Genomic DNA, 7623 nt, shown 5'->3' with positions numbered 1-7623 from the left:
ATACTACTATATAAAGCAAACTGCCTTTCCCCTTTAAGTAATTAAGAACCTGAAATGACCATATTATCCTTCTTATTCACTAATTTAAACATCTTTACCTATATACCTATAATACCCTTAATAAAATAAACTACAATATAGATCCTCCAATGCTTAAATAACCATATTAACCCTTACTGCCGCACATCATCGCTACAATTGCCGCAGCCACACCTTTGTCGTTACTACCATTACCGCTGCATCGCGCGGGCACCCCGTCTCGTAGAATTAAACGAGAAGGAATCCCCGCGCTTTGTCGCATGAATAACTTTGTTAACAATTTAAAAAATATATATTACTAATATTAATGATGACATTTTTAGTAACTTGCTAGTAGTTCATGAATTTTATTAATACAATTTTTTGCCGTTCAAATATATATATATATATATTCCGTTCATCATTAATATTAATTATATATTATATATTTGCCGTTCATCATTAATATTAATTATATATATTTTTTAAATTGTTAACAAGTTATTCCTGCGGCAAAGCGCGGTGCTTCCTTCTTGTTTAATTCTATTTTCATTTTCAGTTTGTTATATATATATATATATAATAAACTAAAAATGATTGTAAGGTGTTGATTGATAAAGTCAAAAGTAAAGTGGAGTGTTGGAAAAACAGAAATCTGTCATATGCTGGCAGAATTCAACTCATAGCTTATGTCCTAGCCTCAATGCAAGTGTATTGGGCATCTGTATATCTGTTACCAGCTTCTGTTATTAAGGATATTGAGTCTATTTTTAAGAAGTTTTTGTGGAATGCTGGAGATGCAATAAAAGGAAAGGCAAGAGTTGCTTGGAAGAATGTATGCATGCCTAAAGAACAAGGAGGATTAGGAATTAAAGACATGAAAAGTGGAATGTAGTTTTACTTGTGAGACAATTCTTGAAAATATTGGAGAATAAGGAATCACTTTGGGCAAGGTGGGTCAACATTGTAAAATTAAAAAACAGGAGTGTTTGGGAAGCTCAGAGTGATAAATATGATAGTTGGGGATGGAAAACTATGATTGAAATAAGGGACATGATTAAAATGCATGTTTTCTATGAAATTGGTGATGGGAAAAGCACATCAATGTGGTATGATAAGTGGGATCAATCTGGTCCGTTAAGTGAGATAATTAGTAAAAAGGCTCTTTATGATGCAAGAATTGATGAGGGGATTAGAGTAGCTGATATGATGGTATTGGATTCTTGGGAATGGCCAGATGGATGGATTGAAAGTTACCCCATAATTAGGCATTTAATAGTGCCCAGAATTCAATGTAATAAGGAAGATAAAGTTTTGTGGGTTACAAATGACAATCAAAGGGTTGATTTTTCAACTAAACAAGTCTGGATGGATCTTAGAGCTAATTGGCCTACTGTTCAATGGTGTAAGGTTGTTTGGTTTCCTCAAGTTATACCAAAGCATGCTTTTATTCTTTGGTTAGCAATTAAGGATAAGTTGATGACTCGGGATAAAATGGAATTAAAAGTGGCATACTGAGGGAGTGTTACAATGCAACTTATGCAAGGAACAAGCTGATAGTCATGCACATCTATTTTTTGAATGTCAATATGCAAGCAGAATTTGGAAGGAATTACTGAATTACACTAATAGATTGGGTAAGCAGGATAATCTGCAAAGATTGGTGAGTATGGTGGCTGTTCAAAAGACTAAGAATGGATTAGGTAGGGTGGTTAACAAACTTGTGTTGGCTGCTACAGTATATTACATTTGGCAGGAGATGAATGCTAGGATTTTTAGAAAGGAGGAGAGAAATGTGGAGATTCTGTGCAATATTATTAAGGAAACAGTTAGGAATAAGTTGATGACAATAAGAGTAAAGAAGACTGGGAATGTAATGCAGTTGGCCAAGTGCTGGATGGAATTGTTATTTGGCTGTTGTTTGAGGAATGCATTGTACTTTAATATGTGAATTGGAAGTGCAGATGAAGGTTTGTGAATCAAGGCATTGTTTGTTGAATGTACATGCGTATGGGAATAGTGAATTATAAGAGATGAGACTAGTTGGTCCCATACTTGTGCACTCAAGAGCAGTTTGGCAGTGGTATATTGAGTATGTCATTGTATCTTGGGGTTTAGGGGTGATGTACTGAATTTTGTTGTTTCTTGATTGAGTTGTCATATTGTTTAGTGAGATCAGGTTTGAAATGTAGTTAGGAGAATTGTTAGTGTCTGTATGGTATACTTGGGCTTATCCAAGATGTTTATGTCGTATATTTGTAAATTTTGGATAGCAATACAAGTCACATTTTCACTGAAAAAAAAATCGATCATTTCTTGGCCACACAACATCGAACTCAAGACTAGTTGGTAGATGAGTATAGCACGATCGATTTGTTTCAAAATTATATATGAGAATCTAACTAGATAAATTGATCATTTAGAAGTATCAATAATTAATATGAGCATATATAGTTTACTTTTCTAGAACTTGAGCATCTTCAAAAATTTCATGCTTTTCGACAATGGTTTCACTTTGTTGCTGGAAAAACATCATCGATCGATCGACACATATGGTCACTGGTGTCCTTTTCTGTGTATTTCGTGCTGCGGTAGATTTGTCTGTCCAAATATCTGTAAATGGGCCCCTAATGAGATCAATAATAGCTTTCCAGGGGGGGGCCCTTTAGTATATAGCTAGCTACTATGTATCAGTGTTGGTTTCCATGCAAACTCTTGTCAAGTGATCAGTCTTTTTTGCTTGTTATACTACCTCACATTCATTGCCTGTCCCACCTTGTAAAGTTATACTACTATACAACACATTCATGATTATTGACTAGCTAGTGGCTTATTGGCTATATATATGTACACAATGCATATATAATGAGATGGTTCATATATGGCTAATGTGATTTTGCAGCCTTGTAGTGGTAGGTGTGTGTTGGTTTGTGTCTAGGGGTTGGTGGTGGAAGGTTCGTAAAAAGGGCAAAGAATATATATAGTGGTGGTTGGCATCGGTGGTGGTGGTCAAGCCACATAGGTAATGGACATGTAACTATATTCTTAAATAATTATGTATAGTGTGTTTTTTTCTTTTTAATATACAAAAATTGTTTAGTCTTTTAGCGGTAATTTATTTAGTCTTTTAGCGGTGGTAGGTGACTTAATTAAGTTTGTTTCCAATGTCAGCTCTAAGCCACGGCTGAAAACTATAGATCCAAATTTTGTGGACCCAACATTTGGGTACATAACTATATATTGGTAAATCCAACCATAATGGAGTGACTTTTGAAAATACTTTTTTTGTTAAATATTATAAAAAAGATATCTATAAAGATTTTACGTACACCATCCGGAAAAAGAAAATTTTGTATCAAAATCAATGTTACGTTTATAAAAGAGTACCTATGTGTTAGTCATTTGATAATTACATTACATGTTTAAGCATTAAATTATACGTTGGCCGGTAAGAAATGAAAGGGCCGGGCGTATATATTATAAGAAAAACTAGGTGGTCAATATCAAGATTTCGAAAAAAGCTACTTTTTCTTTGTTTGTGTGCATGGTAGGTGAGGATACACAGGAATATTACAGGAACGGCTTCCATTAATTTGTTAGAAAAATATAAATTGTTTTGCAGGAAAATAAATAAGTGGAAAAAAAATAAAAAATAAGTAAGTTGTAATTAGATCATCTATGGAAACAGATCGATTAGGCAAATAGTTAGAAATTTTCAAGAAGAGAATTCGATCGAATTCAACATTTACAAAAAACGTCAATCTTTCTAGCTAAAAGCGAATTTTGTTATTTAACTAACTAAATCTACAAGTAGTATAGTAATAATTAAAGATGACTACTTGAGAGATTAACTAGCTAGGACGAGGCTCCTAAGACATCATATCATATCATATATATATATATAACCACATAACGACTCGGTCTCACAAATTCACAAATAATTCAGAACATTTAGTTCCATTATTATTATTTTTTTAAATTTCCATTACGTTCAGATATATATTCAAACGTCGTCGACCAAAACGCAATCAACACACAACGATAATGTACGTAGTTTAACCAACACCAAGGAGGCCGGTCTGATGGTTAGGCGGCGTCTTTCAAAACAAAAGATCTTACATATATATTCGAAACCTCTAGAAAAATATTTTGGACGTAACTAAGAAAATGGTCGAAAAGAATCATATAAATAATTTGTTGAATGAAGTTTATTGAAGAAATCATACATAAATACATATATGCCTTTTGAAAAAGTTAAATTTGTCGAATGAAAAAATAATTTGCAATATCACTTCTTTCTTATAATAAAATACATATATATATATACCTTTTGAATTCACCAACCTAACCATATTTTAACAAAAAAACAGTAAACGGTTTATCTCACGCACGTTAAGGAACTTAGTTTATCTAATTAATTATCAATATCTTTTTGAAGATTAATCACATAATCGGTAACTAACTAATGAACAAGAAAACTTTAAAACATGATTGATGATATCAAACCAAACCAAACCAAACCGAACTAATTAAACAAAAATTTCTTGAATCATCATGATTTTCTTTTACCTCAGAATATTAACAAAAATTGTTTATTAAGAGTGCTAATTAGACCGATCGATAAGATCCATATATATGTGGCTAACCATGCAAATGATACTAGATCATGGAATTAGGGTTTCATTTTTATTCTATACCTTGAACAAATGAACTAACATGATAATAATTACACTTTATATGTTTCATTTAATTAACGATCGAGGAGATCTTTCCTAATTTATTTAGGGTTATTGAATTAACGACTCATCATCAACGTCAATTAATCCAGATATAGATAGATCAAACCTTCAAAAATTAATCTTATCTAAAAAGCCACCTGTGATATATCAATCAAACACTGTATAACGGTATGTATTTAATTATGAAACTATACTGTTATCTAGCTATACATGCAACTTATATTGTACGGAGTGATATCATATCAAAAGATATGTTTAAAAAGGTCCTGAATTAAAGGGTAGTGGTTAGGTGAGGAAGAACTTTAATTCTATAACTTATATGTATATATAAAATATATATATGTAAGTGATCGAAAGCTAGCTCGCTAGGTAGCTAGGGTTGCAAATATATATATAGTTAATCAAGGTCGAACAGACAACGAAAGAGAGGTGAACGGCAAAAGACTGCTCACTTGACATGAATAGCATCGAAACCCCTCACCCCCGATAAGTTGGAATATTATTCTTGCATCGATCTCTTTATAATATTGATCATCTATGTGTACCATCTGCCACAAACAAAAAAAAATTACAATAATATATTAGCTAGAAATTGGGAATTTAATTAAGATTATAATAATAATATTGTGCAGTGGAAGAATGAACAAGAAAGAAAACGGTTATAAGTTAAAACAGACAAACAACTAACAAGCTAAAAGACGTGCCTGGCATCGTATCGATAGATAAAAAGGTACCATGGTTTGAGTTTAAGGTGTATGGAAGGACTCCCTTTTTATAGAGGAAATATTCTATCAAGTGTGTGAACTACAATGCAACACTCAATGTATTCTCTGTACCTACTACAAGCTTACACGTGAGAAGATAAGTTTTCACTTACCAATGCAATTTTTTTAAAATCTAAGTTAAAGTTGAAATCTCATACTCGTAATACAATGTAAACAAATTTGGTACACATTTAATTCACAAAATATTTTCGAGAGAAATGAAATTTATTAAAGAATCTAGTTATACAAAAACTAATTTGAAAGAGATTTTTTTTTTCTTTCAAAAATACAAATGACAAGGCATTACCTGTTGCTCCGATCTCCACTGCGCCTAGGACATTATCTAGCCCACCAAGAGCGAATGAAATGAAATTTCTTACTACAATTACAAATAATTACAATATAAACAATCAAATACAGAATAAAACTACTTTATTTATGGAAAAATAAACACACAAAAAAATGAACTTTAATTCTAATGGTATCAGATTCCATTAGAATTTATGAACAAAAACGCAACCTTAAAGGTGTTTGGTTTCAATCTTGGTAACGCACCATATTATTTGGGTTTTATATACACAAATTCTTCACGGTTTTGATTTTAAATTTTTTAAATTAAACTTACTAAATAAAAATTATATATCACTAGAAATTTGACTGCATATAATTAACGACGATAGTTTATTTCTCGCGTTTGAACCTTTGCGTGTTTGTGGGTGTGTGCGCGCGTTGATGTTCGATTCCTTGTGTTGGGGATATCACTGAAAACAAACAAATTAAACGGATGCTCTGAAGAAGTGAAACATTCAACTGCCTAAGGCCTCTGCCAACCCGCCGTCGACAGGCCCTTCGACAGCCTCGTCGATGAGGCCAGGTTGGCAAGGAGCTCATTGACCGGCTTAATTTCTTCCCCTTCGACCTATCGATGATCAATAACGAGAGGAGTGGGCTTTTGCTGACCGTTAGACTTGTTTTATTTATTTTTTAAGTTAACGGCTATGTATTTTCTTTATACAAAAAATGCACCTTATTTATACATACACTTTCACCATTCTACAACCCCATTTCATTCAAAAAAAAAAAGATACATACACACACACATACAAATTTAAAAACAATCCACCATTTCATAAAACAAAAATGTCAAGTTCCTACGAAGAATATTCAACATCCTACATTCGTAGGTATACAATAGATCTAGAAATTTTGAAAACATTTGTTACTTTTTTGGAGGATGAAGAAAGAGAAGTCGAGAGCTCCACACGGTTGAACATACCAAGAGCACCAAGAAGGTACATACCCAGAAACCACGTTGAAGCGGCTACCCGTTTATTTAATAATTAGTCGCCCCGAAACCCGTCTATCCTCCTGATTATATTCGTAGGCGTTTTCGAATGCTCAAAGAAATGTTTGTCCGTATAGTGACGGACATACAATCCTTTAACACCATACAACCATTACCGACTCACTTTCAATATTTATTTATGTGTCGTGTTGTTTTTTTGTTTTCTAGATGTAATTTGTTTTAATTTTATTAATGTACTATTTTAATTAATAAAAGTAAGTTTAGTTTATTTTAAGATAAATTTAAAATAAAAAAATTGAGGAGGAGATAAGGAAGAAGTGAGGAAGAGGTAAGGTTAGTAATGAGTGAGCAATTGGTGATTTAGGAAAGAGAAAAATTGATGTGGGAATGTGAAAGAGAGAGGATGATGTTTTGGAGCCTAGCTATTATGCTACATTTTACTTTATCGTTTAATTACTTTGTGTCTTAATCAATGCAAATTCTGCAAATTCTAGAACCAAAACCTTCTTTCAAAACTCACAATCCAAACACACCTTTATCAACATGATGTTTATATACATATAGTTTTGTAAATGAAAAAAATATATACATATAATAATAATCTGATATGAAACAAGCATATAGTAAATTTATTTAAGTTCATATTTATTTAATAAACTAGTTTTTTGACCCCGGACGTTGCCCAAAATCAACGTTGCGTCATGCAAATATGCGTACAACATTATAAGGGGTAGAAAGCAAAAATATAGGTGGCCAAAACCAAAAGTTTGATGGTAAAAGTTAGAAGCCTTAAAAT

The 7623-nt window shown here is 32.4% G+C and overlaps 1 long non-coding RNA gene across 1 annotated transcript; it reads right to left on the bottom strand.

Annotated features, from left to right (window-relative positions):
- Nucleotides 1-2251: 2251 nt before the first annotated feature.
- LOC122585045 lies at nucleotides 2252-5491 on the bottom strand. Its single transcript, XR_006321644.1, has 3 exons — nucleotides 5446-5491; nucleotides 5210-5305; nucleotides 2252-2784 (listed from the first exon to the last, which is right to left on the bottom strand). It is a non-coding gene; the product is annotated as an uncharacterized LOC122585045 (long non-coding RNA).
- Between the last annotated feature and the right edge of the window lie 2132 nt (nucleotides 5492-7623).

The sequence above is a fragment of the Erigeron canadensis genome, chromosome 1, assembly GCF_010389155.1.
Source record: "Erigeron canadensis isolate Cc75 chromosome 1, C_canadensis_v1, whole genome shotgun sequence".
In the NCBI taxonomy this organism is placed as follows: domain Eukaryota; kingdom Viridiplantae; phylum Streptophyta; class Magnoliopsida; order Asterales; family Asteraceae; genus Erigeron; species Erigeron canadensis.
The sequence above is the reverse complement of the archived record's forward strand: the minus strand, read 5'-3'. Positions and strand labels throughout refer to the sequence as shown.